The following is a 14,508-nucleotide window of genomic DNA, read 5'->3' on the forward strand; positions in this document are numbered from 1 at the left end:
ACAAAATTCCCAGTGGACTTAGTAGAAATAGGTGCTCAACAACCTCAATAGGGGCTGAGGGCAGCAGGTGGTAGTGGCAAGAGAAAACTTTCAGAATTGGGAGTCTGTCTGCCCATACTTGCCAGTTTTGCCAGCACCAAGCCCTTGATCAACAGCTCATTTATTTTTGGATTCCTAGAGGTGGGAAGAAGAGAATACTGGATGTATATGGCATTAAAAAAAAACTCCAACGTGGGTGAGCTGGGACGATGTCCAAGCTGTGCAAGGGCAGCCACCTCCCCCATATGGTTCCTTTTTTTTCCCTTTCCACCCCTCCTGTTCTTAACACCTCTCACCCAACCATACCTGTGGAAGCCACATTCCTGAACAAAGCTAAATGTGTCTGGGGTGGCGGGAGGGAGATTAAGCAAAGGGATAAACAGCAAGATACTTCCCTTCTCAACTCTAAAAACTGGGAAGTTTTAGTAAGACAATGGAGGAGTGCTGGAAGATTCTAGGGGTTAGGAACTAAAAAGTTTGGACAAATAGGACATAGTTGACTGTTTTTCATTATTTTATCACTTATTTGGTTAGATTTTTTTTGGAATGGGATAAGCATTGTTGATATTTTCAGGTCTGATCAATATGCAACCACAAAAATTATAAATTCAGCACCTACTGTGTGGTAAGCACTGGGGTAGACTTTGCATATACAAAGAACAATTTCAGACTTGTCTTTGGAGGAGCCCATAGTCCAGTTGAGGAGACAAGTACTACACAAATAAATCCACACAGGAGCATTTATTATAAATTATGAGAACTGAGATGCAGAAAATAAGTAAGGTACTGTAAGGTGGGGGAAGGACATCATTTACTTAGTGTATAAGCCTCTCTATTAAAGTAAGCTTTAAGCTGAAATACAAAAAAGGAGGATGGGCTAGACAGGCCAAGAGGGAGGGGTAAAGTGTATTGGGCAGAGGGAACTGAGGTCAAACAACTCTGTGAACCCATGGTGTGATCAGAGACCTGAAAGAGGCCAGCATGGCACAAGCAGAGAGACTGGTAGAAGATGAATTTGGAGGGGGGCACCTGGATGGCTCAGTTGGTTAAGCTTCTGCCTTCAGCTCAGGTCATGATCCCAGGGTATTGGGATTGAGCCCTGCATTGGGCTTCCTGCTCAGAGAGGAGTCTGCCTCTCCCTCTCCCTCTGCCACTCTCCCTGTTTGTGCTTGCTTGCGCTCTCTCTTTCTCTCTCTCTGTCAAATAAGTAAATATAATCTCTAAAAAAAGAATAAGATGAATTTGGAGGGAGAATCAGGAGCTAGATCATGGAGGCCTTTGTATACCATGGACAGGAATTTAGAGTTTATTCTAAATATATTAAGAAATCATTCAGATTTTTAGGCAGAGTGATGACATAATCTCATATATTTTAAGAAAAGCACCCCAGCTATCATATGGAAGGTGAATTAGAAAGGGGCAAGAGTAGATTCTTTAAGAGGCTGATAAGGGAAGAAAGGATATGGCAGTGTAAGTAGGGTGGTGTGCAAAGATTTGAGGCATCCTTTCAAGGTAGAATTGACAAGATCGAAAGAAAGATTGGATTGATCAGGAGTAGGGGGTAAAGGAGAGAGGAGTATTAAGAATGAATCTCAAGCTTCTGATTTAGGCAATTGAGTGGAGGTGTTTCCACTTACTGAGTTAGAAACACTGCAAAGTAGAAGTTTGTGGGGAGCAGTTTCCGGGAATCAAGAACTTGGTTTTGAACATGGTATGTCTGAGATGTCTCTGATGTCAAAGTAGGGAGTTGGATATGCAAGACCTGAACCCAAAAGATAGGTCTGGCTTGGAGATATAAATTTGGGAATCATCAAAATAGACAAAGTATTTGAAGCTAGGAGAAAGAATTGGTTTTCATATCAGGCCAGGCATTCAAAAAATAGAATAAAAAAAACAGTAATTGTGAAATTATCCTGAGAGATACTCTAGTCCAAACTAATTTCTCAACTGAGAGCAAACCAGGAGCCAGTGTAGTGAATCTATTGGTGGAAGCAGAGTTGGTGAGAGATTAGGTCTTCTTTCTGGACCAGCACTTTCATTTGTTTCTTTTACAATGTTTTGTCAGCATTTGACATCAAAATGGTGGAGACTAAGAAATCTATAGAGCTCTCTAGATGTCTCTCATGGTGTTATAGTCTCACCTGCTGCATATAATCCACCTCACTCTCATTACTAATTTACTCCTCTCTTCCTTTAGTCAACATAGAACCTTTTCTCCTGGTTCCCTACTTACTGAAAAAGAAGGTGCAGCCATCCCAAATGGACCTACCTGTGCAATTTTATATTGAGGAAATCTAAGCCTTAGAGCATCCATTTGGGATGACTGCATCTTCTTTTTCAATAAGGAAGAGAGGAGCAAATTAGTATTAGAGGGTGTGTGGGGAAGGAGCATATTCCAGACAGAGAAGAGTTGAAAGAATGGCACAGAGATTAGGTATACACTTAACAGTACTTTATTTTATCTAGAAAGCTGTCTAGTTTGCAAGGAACTTTTTCAGCCATTCCTTAATGTGCTTCTCCTCATGACCCTGTGAAGCCATGATTATTATTCTAATTAGAAAGATGAGTAAATTGGGACCCAGAATGAGAAGGCACCAGCTGGGCTGGTAGCTATAGCTTGAGGTTCAAAACCTGGTCATTTAACTACAGACAAGTGTCTTTTCCCAGATTGAAGTATTAGCAAGTAAGTACATTCATTGCTCCTACTCTGAGCGAGGTCCTGTGTTAGCGTGTTCATGTATGTTCTAATTCTGGCCCCACAACAGCCCTGAGAGGAAGGTGTTGTTACATTTCAAAAGAGGAAATAGTTCAAGTCTGCCTCTACTTGACTTTTTTTTTTTTTTTTTTTTTTTTTTTTTTGTTGAGAACACTACTGATTTCCTATGAGGCATGTTGGTTTTCAGTTTCATGCTTTGCCTAGTCTTTGGTCCCTGGGAACCCCTGAGGACAGAGTATTACCTGTGCATTAACACATGCAGCTTTACTGAGAATGGAAAATCCCAATTAATCTCTTTGCCAAAATCTTCAGTCACTCCTGTTTTTGGCCAACCTCTCCTGTATGCTGAAAGTCAACATTTAAATATGAAACTCTGCATGGTTTCCAAAAATTTAATTGCATTATTAGGAATTGGTTGAAACTGGACTTTGTGAATCTATGAGGGAAAGGTGGGGAATAAGGCTGACCAGACACTCCAGACTGGCCAGCAATTCGGTGCAATTGCTGCAAGGCTCGATGTAATCGGGACTGCACTGGCTGCATCACCAGCTCAGTGCACACTTGCTGTGTAGGGCATAATTCTAGCCCCTCTGGGGGGAGGATAAATCAGTGGCTAGAGAAGGAGATCAGCTTTACCAGGGATCTAGTGACAAGTATGTCAAATGCCAGAGAAAGACAATCAAGCAAGTGATGGTTAAAAATCACAGCCTTTGCCACAGCCTCAGGCACAAAGGCTGAATTCTAGGGCATCTGCTTTGTTTGTGCATGTTCAGTCCGAGAACCAGATATGGAAGACTCTGTGTTCAGTCCTGTTGCCTTCTGGATTTGTTTAAGTCTCTTGGAGGGTCACGATCTTAGCCTAGAATGGCAACAGGAACAATTTAAAAGGGACAGTGAAAAGGAAAGATAAGATGACTAAAGCTTTCTGTGCAAGAGGAGGAATGGATGGAGTGAAAATTGGGAAGTTTCCACTTGATTTTCAAGGATGGGGTTATAATAAAGGGCTTTGTTTTTTAACACTGTTGTCAACCCTTTCAAAAGAGTCTTGCTGCGAGCTGGATGCCAAACCGGAGGCCTAGTATGATTTCTCTCAATGCCTCTTGCCCTGGTTTGCTCATTTGTAAAAAGCTACCGCAAGGTATCCTTTTGAGGATTAAATGCCATGAAGCATAGTCAATGGCTCATTAATATAAAATGTGTAGAAAGTAGGCTGTTTGATGTACTGTCCAGCTAGCCCAGCCCTATGGTAAAAAAGAGAACTAGACTGTATCATTGAACAAAACCTTAGAGATCATCTGGCCCAACACCGAATATGGTAGATGAGGGAAAGGAAGAAGGCAGTAAGTGCCTTGCTCAAGGGTGTTGAGGGAGTTCGAGGCTGATGGAGTGTTTGCCAGTGTGGGGAGAAAGGAGATACTGAGATCTTCTGTGAACCAGCTACTCTGCTGAGCCCCCTACAAGGTAACCTTATTTCATACTGATGGGAGACACAGACAGGTGTCTTCATCTCCTAAGACAAGAGCCCTAGGTTCCAAATGGAAATAGCCTTCTGAGATCAAAGAGTTAATTCGTAGATGAGAGATCCTGATTAAGTCAAATCTAAAGCCCATGCTGTTGGCCTTACACCATCCCATCAAACTCTCTGCTTCCTTGCAAAGACCCATTTTTCTGTGTAGCACCTACCGAGAACAGTGTGGCTAGAGAAAGGGTTTGTTTATATTTTTATTTTAAAAAAAAATATGTTTAAGAATCACTGTGTAACCTCCTTTAGGAAGCTGTCTTGCAATCTAAAATGGCTAAGTGCGCAGGATGACCTAGGCCTCTTTCACCCCTAACAATATATTGGTGTGTTACACCAAGGGGAAAATGGCTCTCCTTTGCCTCCAAATCCAAGTAGTTCTTACAAAAATCACATATTTAAAATCATCTGTTTACTTTTCTTATGACTGTCTGAGGCCAGTGGAGAGATATGCCTCTCATTTGCTCCCACTAGCATCCAGTAGGTGATCAATACATTTTCTGGTACATAAATGTTTATTTTATTATTTTATTTTTTATATTTTTTAAAGATTTTATTTATTTATTCATGAGAGACACAGAAAAAGAGGCAGAGGGAAGGAGAAGCAGGCTCCATGCAAGAAGCCCGATATGGGACTCGATCCTGGGAATCCAGGATCATGCCCTGAGCCAAAGGCAGATGCTCAACCACTGAGCTACCCAGGCGTCCCAGGTACATAAATGTTTAAAGCAAATATTCTGTCAGCATGTTATAGGTTTTTCTGTTTTATTTTTATTATTTTTTGGCATTTCTCCAACTTGTGGAACCAGTATCCATCCATCTGTATAGCCACCACTGATCCAAACAAATTTACATACATAGTTACCAAAACCATACCTGTTACCATGTGTATTATGCATACATACAGAGATACCTGTGTATATTCACTGAACATTGGTTAAGTCCCATTATGTGGCAGATGACAGATGTGTTGCTGCACAAGTGTCACCAGTTAAAATCTAGACTGGGAGAAATAAACCCATGCTTATACAGTCAGTTAATCTACAATACAGGAGGCAAGAATACACAGTGGGGAAGAGTCTCTTTAACAAATGGTGCTTGGAAAACTGGACAGCTCCATGCAAAAGAATGAAACCAGACCACTTTCTCACACCATAACCAAAAATAAACTCAAAATGGATTGAAGACTTAAGTGTGAAAAGGAAACCCTAAAACTCCTAGAAAAAAAAAAAAAAAAAAAAAAAAAAAACACTGGCAGCAATTTCTTTGACATCAGCCTTAGCTTCATTTTTCTGGATGTCTCCTCAGGCAGGGAGAACAAAAGCAAAATAAACTGCAGGGACTACAGCAAAATAAAAAGCTTTAGAATAGTGAAGGAAACCATCAACAAAATAAAAAGCCAACCTACTGAAGGGGAGAAGATGTTTGCAAATGATATATCTGATACAGGATTAATATTCAAAATATGTAAAGAACTTACACAACTCAACACCAAAAAACCAAACAATCCAATTAAATAATGGGTAGAGGATCTGAATAGACATCTTTCCAAAGAAGACATACAGATGGCCACAGACACATGAAAAGATGCTCTACATCATCAGGGAAATGCAAATTAAAACTACAGTGAAATCACACCTGTCAGAATGGCTAGATTCAACAAGATAAAAAAATAACAGGTATTGGCAAGGATGTGGAGATAAAGGAATCTTCTTGCCCTGTCGGTGAGAATGCAAACTGGTGCAGCCACTGTGGAAAATGGTATGGAGATCCCCCCCCAAATTAGTAATCTATACAGATAGATAGAGAGATAGATTACTCAGCCATAAAAAGAATGAAATCTTGCCATTTGCAACAACATGGATGGATCCAGAGGATATCATGCTAGGAGAAATAAGTCAATCAGAGAAAGACAAATACCATATGATCTCATGCATATGTGGAGTTTAAGAAGCAAAACAAATAAACAACAAAGAGACAAACAGAAAAACAGACACTTAAATACAGAGAAAAAACTGATGGTTACCAGAGGGGAGTTGGGTGGGAGGATGGGGGAAATAGGGGAAGGGAATTAAGAGTACACTTATTGTGATGATTACTGAGTAATGTAGAGAACTGTTGAATCATTCTATTGCACACTTGAAACTAATATAACACTGTATGTTGATTATATTGAACTTATAAAAATTAAAAAAAAAAATAGAACTACCAAATGATACAGTAATTCCACTACTGGGTATTTGCCCAAAGAAAATAAAAACACTAATTCAAAAAGATATAAGCCCTTTTATATTTATTGCAGCTTTATGTACAATAGTCAAGATATGGAAAGAACTCAAGTATTCACTGAGAGATGAATGGATAAAGAAGATATATATTTTTTTCATATATATATATATATATGAATATTACTCAGCCATGAAAATGAATGAGATCTTGCTATTGTGACAACATGAAAGGACCTATAGGGTATTATGTTAAGTGAAATAAGTCAGACAGAGAAAATTAAATACCATATGATTTCACTTATATGTGAAATCTAAAATCAAAACAAATGAATAAGCAAACAAACAAAAAGCAGAAATAGACCTATTAATATGGAGAACAAACTGATGGTTGCTGGAAGGGAGGAGGAAGGGGAGATGGGCAAAGTGGGTGCAGGGGAATGGGAGGTACAAGCTTCCACTATAAAATGAATAAATCACAGGGATGAAAGAGTACAGCATAGGGAATTCAGTCAAAGGTACTGTGATAGTCTTGTATGGTGGCAAGCGGTAGCTACACTCTTGGTGAGCATAATAATAAGTAGACTTGTCCAATCACTGTGTCTTACACCTGAAACGTTGTATGTTTGGAATGTCACATGGTGTGTTAACTATACTCCAATAAACAAGCAAACAAATAAATAAAATCTGGACTGGGATGCTAGTCATGTCATTTCTTATGCTGCTGCTTTTTGTAGGAAAAAAAAATTTCTGATGCTTAGGAAGACCAGTGGGCATTGTTTCCCCTGTATCATTCTTATGCTTTTACTGAAAGCTACCTCCAAATCTTGGTTTCTTCTGAATGGTTGCCATGCACTGCCATGAGAAACCATTCACAGCACAAGACAGTGGCCTAGAAAAGAGTTTAGATTCACACTTGGCACATGGACTTTCCTTTTCACTTTTTGAATTATGTTTAATAGCTTAGAGTCTGCTTTCTGTGGGGGCCCCTGATGTTTTAAACTTGTGTGTTATTTACTTGCCCAAATTGAGGCCACTGAGGCAACACTGTCAGCTGTTCAGTTCATAGCATCTAAGTCCCTGCAAAGGCAGTTTATCAAAAGAACACAGAATCTCTTAAAACAAAGCTGATTTATTTGGACTCTGATACCAAATACCTGTGTGACCCTGGGCAAGTTACTTAACTTCTCTGAACCTCAGCTTTCTTATCTCTAAAGAAGGTGGCAATAATACCCAACTCACACATGTATGTAAGGATGAAAAGAGATATAATCTCCAGGGCCTGGTGCATAGGGAACAAATAGCATCTTATTTGGACACAAGCCATGTCCTCAGGAAGGTACATTTTCCAATCCCTTCTCCCATGTCTCTTCCGTATTCAAAAACCCAAACGAAGTATTTCTTGAATTAGTCACCAATTTGGAACTCCCTTTACTTCTTTCCTTGTCACTGAGGTAGATATCTATATGTGAGTCTGAGTGACTATTTCAGTGACATGCTCATGTATTTCACTAATCCCTACTACATGGTCCAGCTTTCAAAGTGTGAATCATTTTCCATCCGTTATCTCATTTGATCTTTACAACAGACCCCCTCCCTGCCACAAGAACACAAGCCAGTGTTGTTTTCCTTCTTTGACAGATGAGCAAACAGAGATTGAGAAAGGTCAAGTGGCTAGTCTAAGGTCACACTTCTAGATTTAGGTCTACAACTCTGAATTCCATCCATGAACTTTCTATTATACCAGGCAGCCATGGGATTTTTCTACATACCTAAAGACAGACACTAGGTGCTCTGGAAGAAATAAAACCAGGTAGATATAGGCTGATAAAGAATAAGGCAGTTAGTCTGGCCCTATTTATCCTGTGGGACACCACTTGGCCTCTGACCAAATGTCTCTTTCTCCTGAGCACCTTGTTGTAAGCCTCTGGTCCTCCGATCTTCCTGTGATTCAGAGGGTCATTCAAACTCAGGTTCCTCCATAAAGCCTTTGGCCAACCACCCCACCCATTTCTTTAACTATTATTTACTGAATGCCAGGCACTGTGCAGTGCTCCCACCCTTTGGAGTTTCCTTTTAGCAGGGAGAAACAGACAATACACTCGAGAGCAAATATATAATCGTTCTGATGATAATAAATGCTAAAAAGGGAAAAAGCAAGGAAGAGCAGCAGGACATGTGTTGGGGCAGGGTGCAGTATGAGATAGGGTGTTAGGGAAGGCACCATTAGGCAGGTGACACAGAAGACTGAGAAGAAATGAAGAAGGGAACCATTTGGATGTCTGCTACCTCTTGGTAGCAGACGAGGGTACTGTAAGCATCAAGGCCTCGAGCTAGAGCATGCCCATTGTTTGAGGACTAGCAAGGGGGCTGTACACCTGGAGGCTGGCACTCCTGCAAATGGCACTAGAGCAGAGTGAAGGAGGGCAGAGCAGTAAGAGAGCGAGGAAAGGAGAGTATGTTATATAAACTCCATTGGGCGCTGAAAGCATTTTCTATTCCTCTGGATGAGATGGAAAACCATTGACAGCCTGGACAAGATCCAAAGTTTATTTTCACAGAATCCCTCTAGCCACTCTGCTCAGATAGGCAAGGTAGGAGCATAGCGACTATTTAAGGATTTGTTATAATAATCCTGGAGGGAGATGATGGTGGCTTGGACTAGGAAATGGTGAGGAGTATTCTGTATATAATTTTTAAGGCAGAGCCAATAATGTTGCTGGTAGTCTGGATGTGGGTTGTGGAGAAACAGGAATCAAGCCCGGCTTCATTTTCTTTGGTCTGAGCAACTATAACAGATGGAATTGTTATTTACCCAAAAAGGAAAGACTGCAGGTGGAGCAGATTTGAAGGAGTTTGGGGCACATCAGGAACTCTAATTTGGATGGCTCAGTTAGAGCAGCCAAATAGACAGTCAGAAAGTGGTGCCTGAGTGGGAGCTAGATTTCTGAGTCTGGTGTCCCAGAGAGAAATCTAAGCTAGAGATAGAAATCCAGGAGTTGTCAGTGTTGAGATTTTATTAAAACTGTGAAACTGAATAAAGTCCCCAGGGAAGTGAACACAGAACAAGAAGTCCGATAGCTGAGCCTTGAGACACTCCTCAGTGGTTTGGGAGAGGAGGAGGTGCTGGCCAAGGCGAATAAGACATGGTCAGGGAAATAGGAAAAAAACCTTAATTATCCTTTCTGTGGGATCCTAACAAGACATGTCTATGCTCTTCAGGTCTTGGTTGATGTTTCCTTGATGGAAGCATATGAGAGATATCTTTAGAGTGAGACCCCTGTATCTCCACTCCTCACAGGGCTTAGCTTCTTGGAGCCCTTCAGTTAAAATTCAAGGGGTTGTCTTCCAACTGAATCATAAAATGATCTAGTACAAGAGACCCAATGAATCATCTGGCTTTGTGATTTCCCAACAGCATTCTTAGGAGCAAGTCAAGGAGCTATTTTCCTTCATCGTTGAAAGAACTATAAAGCTGTGACCCTCCATCCCTAGAAGGGCTAATGTGTCCCACAGTCACAACCTCACCCCTTCTTTCTTAGAAATATTTGTGAATTTCATCAGACCTCAGTCATTTCAGAAAGCTCCAAGTGCATGGCTCTAGTCAAGAACAACCACAGGGCAGAGGGGCCAAGGAGAAACATATTGGACTCAAGGAACCTTGGCCTTGTTTCAGACTGATAGGAGAAAGGAAGATACCATCTGCCACACTCCTTTTGCTAAAAACCAACTTCTAGAGGCCCAGCTTCTAGATAGGGTCATGGAGATCTCTAGTCCAACCACCTCTTAGAAAGATGAGGAACTTGGACCTAGAAAGGCCCCAGGATCATTGCTAAAAAACACACACCAAGGGTATTTGATCCAAGACTAAAAACCAGGTCTCAACTTGAAACCTTCTGCTCAGATTCAGATTCAAGTAAATTCTATTAGCATTTGCTATATGCCTGGAAACATGCCAGGTGGTTTTACATGTTGTCATTCTTCATTCTCACCACAACCTTTAAGACTGTTACTCTTATCTCCCTTTTATAGAGAACACTGATGCTCAGACAGGACCATGACATATCCAGGGTCACATGGCTGATATGTTGGAAGAGTAGGCTTAGAGCCCATGTCTGTTTGACTCCTAGTTTTGCACTCACTCCAGCACATCTTCTGCCTTCATCAGGAGGGATCATTTCACAAGGTCATGTATACCCACAGTTCAAATGACTGCCCCCCAAGACCCTGCCCTCCTACCAACAGGTGAGGCATCTCCAGCTTGGTATGTTAGTGAGTAACTTAACTTTGAGCCCAGAGCATGGACTCTAGAACCAAACTGCCTAGGTTTGAAGCACGACTCTACCACTTGTTAGCTCTGCAACTTTGGGTTTTGTAGCTCCCCTAAGCCCCAGTTTCCTCATCTATAAAATGGAAACCAGGATATACTTACCCCCAGGGAGTTAGGATTAAGTAACGTAATACATGTAAATCACTTACCACAATGTTGGACATGTATAGCAGATGTTCAATAAATGTTAAATGTAATAGACAATGGGTGACTTTAAAAAAAAACCCTGGAGCTGTTTGGAAACATACTGCCCAATGCCTCAAAGTTCTTTGTTGGAGTATGTCCAGGTAGGGAAGTAAGTACCAAAATCCACATCTGACGGGTTTTAGGAGTTTTAGCAATATATTCTGTATCGATCAGCATTCAATTAAGGAAGGAGAGCCACCACAATGATATGGAATTATACGAATTAGAACTTACACAACTGATAAAAGACCAAAGGTATGTAGTGACGACAAGTCCTAAAACCCATTTAAAATACCAATGACAAAATATTGAAAGTAAATATATATGCATATGTATATATATATTAAAAAAAGGACTGGAAGGAAACTCACCAAAATGTTCCCAGTGGATATTTCTAAGTGATGGGATCACAAGAAGCTTTATTTTTACTTTCATTTATTTGCTTTCTAATCTTGTACATTACACTGATATTCAAATCAGAAATTATTTGTTAATATGCTAATTTATTTCTTACTATACCTAACAGCTTTTTTCTCTAAAAAAACCCTTTACAATCATAAAGCTAATTATGAGAAAGAGACAAGGTGGAAGAAAGAGAATGGACATAGACTAGGAACTGAGAGTAGATAATCACCGGGTTTAAGTTAGTAAACTTGCTCCTCTGGACTCTGAGAGTCCTGAACAGAAGATATTATCCAAATGAGAGCTTAAAAAAAATGTATGTGTGTATACACACACACACACACACACACACACACACACACACACATACATATATCCAGCATGGCAGCACTATGGTGGAACAGGCACTCAACTGGGATGTTGGGGCATCTGGGCTGGAGTCCAGGCCCATCTGTGACTAACTGGGTCTTACACTCCCCATCTCCCATTTCTCCTCTCTAAAATAAAAGCTGTCCCTATCAGGGGTTTCCTGTTATGTCTGGGTGTTTCATTCGCCATAGCTTAAGGTCATTGGCAGAGGGAAGGCCTAGGGTGGGGTGGGGTGGGATTGGGCAGGGATGCTGAGTGATCACAGTGAGACCTCTAACTACAATGGAGGAAGAGAGGCCACTCCCCTGCTCATTTCATCCTGGTAATCTTGGTAAGAGAGAGGCAAATCAAAGACAAGAAGCTTGGGCATCTTTTGGCATTCTTGGTCAAGCAGGTTTAGACCAGAATCTGAGATTCTAGGGAAAAATCAAAGAATGCCAGGCCTGGAAGTATCAAAGACTATGCAGTTCAACTCTCCATTGGATAAATGGAGATACTAAAACCCATAAAGTCAAATCGTTCATACTTCTGAGACCACACAGAGCCTGGAGAGAAGCAGAGACTTGGCATTCCCAGCTGAGTATGCCTTCCACCTACCTTGATCTCTCTGAGATCTCACCCGGGTTTGATTTTACGATGCTGATAATGAGTGAGAGAGGAGGAGAGAGGGGAGAAAGGGCCTTTAAATCTCATTCTTATTTGGTAGGAACTGGAAAACACTAAATTGGCTAGTTTTATTCAAGATCCTGGACTTCCTAAGACCCAGCTCTGATCAACAATCATTATTTCTTCTCCCAGTATTCCAGAAGTGATCCAAGTGGTGATCAGTTTAGACTCTGCCAGACAAATATTTGGGGCGGAGCCACCTGGCTGATGTCTGTTCTATCTCTTACCCTCTCACTAGTAACAGATATGTACTTGACTAAAGTTGCTACCTGGATCTCAACAGAAACTTTATAACCAATCATTGCTTCCAGAAAACCTTCCTACCAGTAAACTCACCCATAGCTGGCCACTCAGCTAAAACAAGTAATGAGCCAAAAAGAGTATGGTTTTGATATACAGGATTTTATTACTGGCATTAGTCAAATAATCATGGGCCAGTGAATTTTCAAAGCTGTCTTAACAAATAATCCTTTGCCTTGATACTCAGACACTATGCAGAGAAATAAGGATGAGAATATAATCTTTTCAAAGCTTCACTTTCTTAGTTCTTTTGGTAACTCCATAGACCCAACTCTCAAGCCTAAAGGCTTAATCTTGAAAGATTATTGTGTGAGAAGAGGCAGCAAGATGTATGAAAAAACATGCTCAGCCTCAAGTCAGAAAAATGGCTCTGTTTGGGGGTTTCTATCTATCATGTATATGAACCTGGGCAAGGCATTTCTCTTTCTGGTCCTGATTTTCTCCATGAAAAACTAGGATATTGTCCATACTTGTCCTTTCAAACCCTGCTGTTCATTCATAGAATCAACACAGTGGATATAAAAATGTTTGGATATTATTATTCTCATTGATTGTAGTTTTAATGTTAGTTTTCGATAGTCTTCTCCACAAAATGAAATCAGTCTCCAGGTATCAAATGCTTATATTTCTGAATGGATTGGATAAAGAAGTTGGAAAAGATAGATAGATAGATAAATAAATAAATAAATAAATAAATAAATAAATAAATAAATATCACTCTTTTCCTGGAAAGCTCTATTATTTAATTCTCTTCTTGGAATGAAAAATCCCAGCCGCACTATAAGGAACAGAACACAGTCTTCAGTGATGTCACCACTCACCAAGGGCTGGTATCACTTCCCTTCTTTCACTAACAGATTCAAAACCCTTCTGTGTGGGCTTCTCCGGCAAAATGTTGATTAAACATATAAGTCCTTTGCTTGAAATGTACCATAATCTAAACAACCAAAAAGGAAGGCAGAGGTGAAGGGAGAAGAAAGAGGGCAGAGAGAAAGAGAGAGAGAGAGAGAGAGAGAGGACTGGACTCTATGGAAGGAGCATGGTTACTGAGACTTATATTTTAGTTTAGAGCCAAATAGTTTTCTTCAAACAAAGAAGGTCTAAGCAATCCCAGACAGGAGCAGACAGGAGCAGAAACATGAGCCCTACTTTCCAACTAAGGGTGTTACCACCCATTTGTGGTTCTTTAGAGAGAATGCTGGAGTGAGCCAGGCCTTAACATCCTGCCCTGCAACAGCAAGCATGGACCTGGCCTTTCAGGTACAATCCTTCTAGGGATGGGTCTATCTCCCTGGCCTTGGGTTCTTCTGCCTGGAGCTAGGGTGAGTCTCGAAAAGATTCTGAACCCTTCAGATCCACAGCTCCTATGCCTACCAATGTTGGACCGCACTACTCCTTACCCCGGCCAGCAAATCAACACAAACCTACAGCAAGCAGAGGGAACCAGTAAGATTGGGGGGTGGGTAGGTGGGTAACAGGACCTTCTAAAAAGCCTAAAAAGAGAGTTAGGGCAGGAAACCTCTTCGTTAGCTCCTTTACTATGCCATTTTTTAAAATCTTGAGTCACTATTCACACCCCACAGTTCAACCTGAGACTCCACCAACTTACCAGATCTGGACAGTGGCTGCAAAGGCTGACCCTCGTAGGACTATGACAATTTGACACGGTGTTCTCTCAGTTGCTTTTCCGATCTTCCCATGCACCTCCTTTCAAGCGGTCAGTTCTCAGCTGGATCAAGAAAGACCAGCCTGGTAT

At 40.8% G+C, this 14,508-nt stretch overlaps 1 protein-coding gene across 1 annotated transcript in view; it reads right to left on the bottom strand.

The window, feature by feature from the left end:
• Positions 1-14,508, bottom strand: part of BCL6 (BCL6 transcription repressor) — a 50,365-nt gene extending 35,857 nt beyond the window's left edge. Inside the window, exon 1 of the mRNA XM_035710160.2 lies at positions 14,362-14,508. The gene's annotated coding sequence lies outside the window, so the exon portion shown is untranslated. The remainder of the gene's footprint in view (positions 1-14,361) is intronic.

This window comes from Canis lupus, chromosome 34 (assembly GCF_003254725.2).
Source record: "Canis lupus dingo isolate Sandy chromosome 34, ASM325472v2, whole genome shotgun sequence".
Classification (NCBI taxonomy): Eukaryota; Metazoa; Chordata; class Mammalia; order Carnivora; family Canidae; genus Canis; species Canis lupus.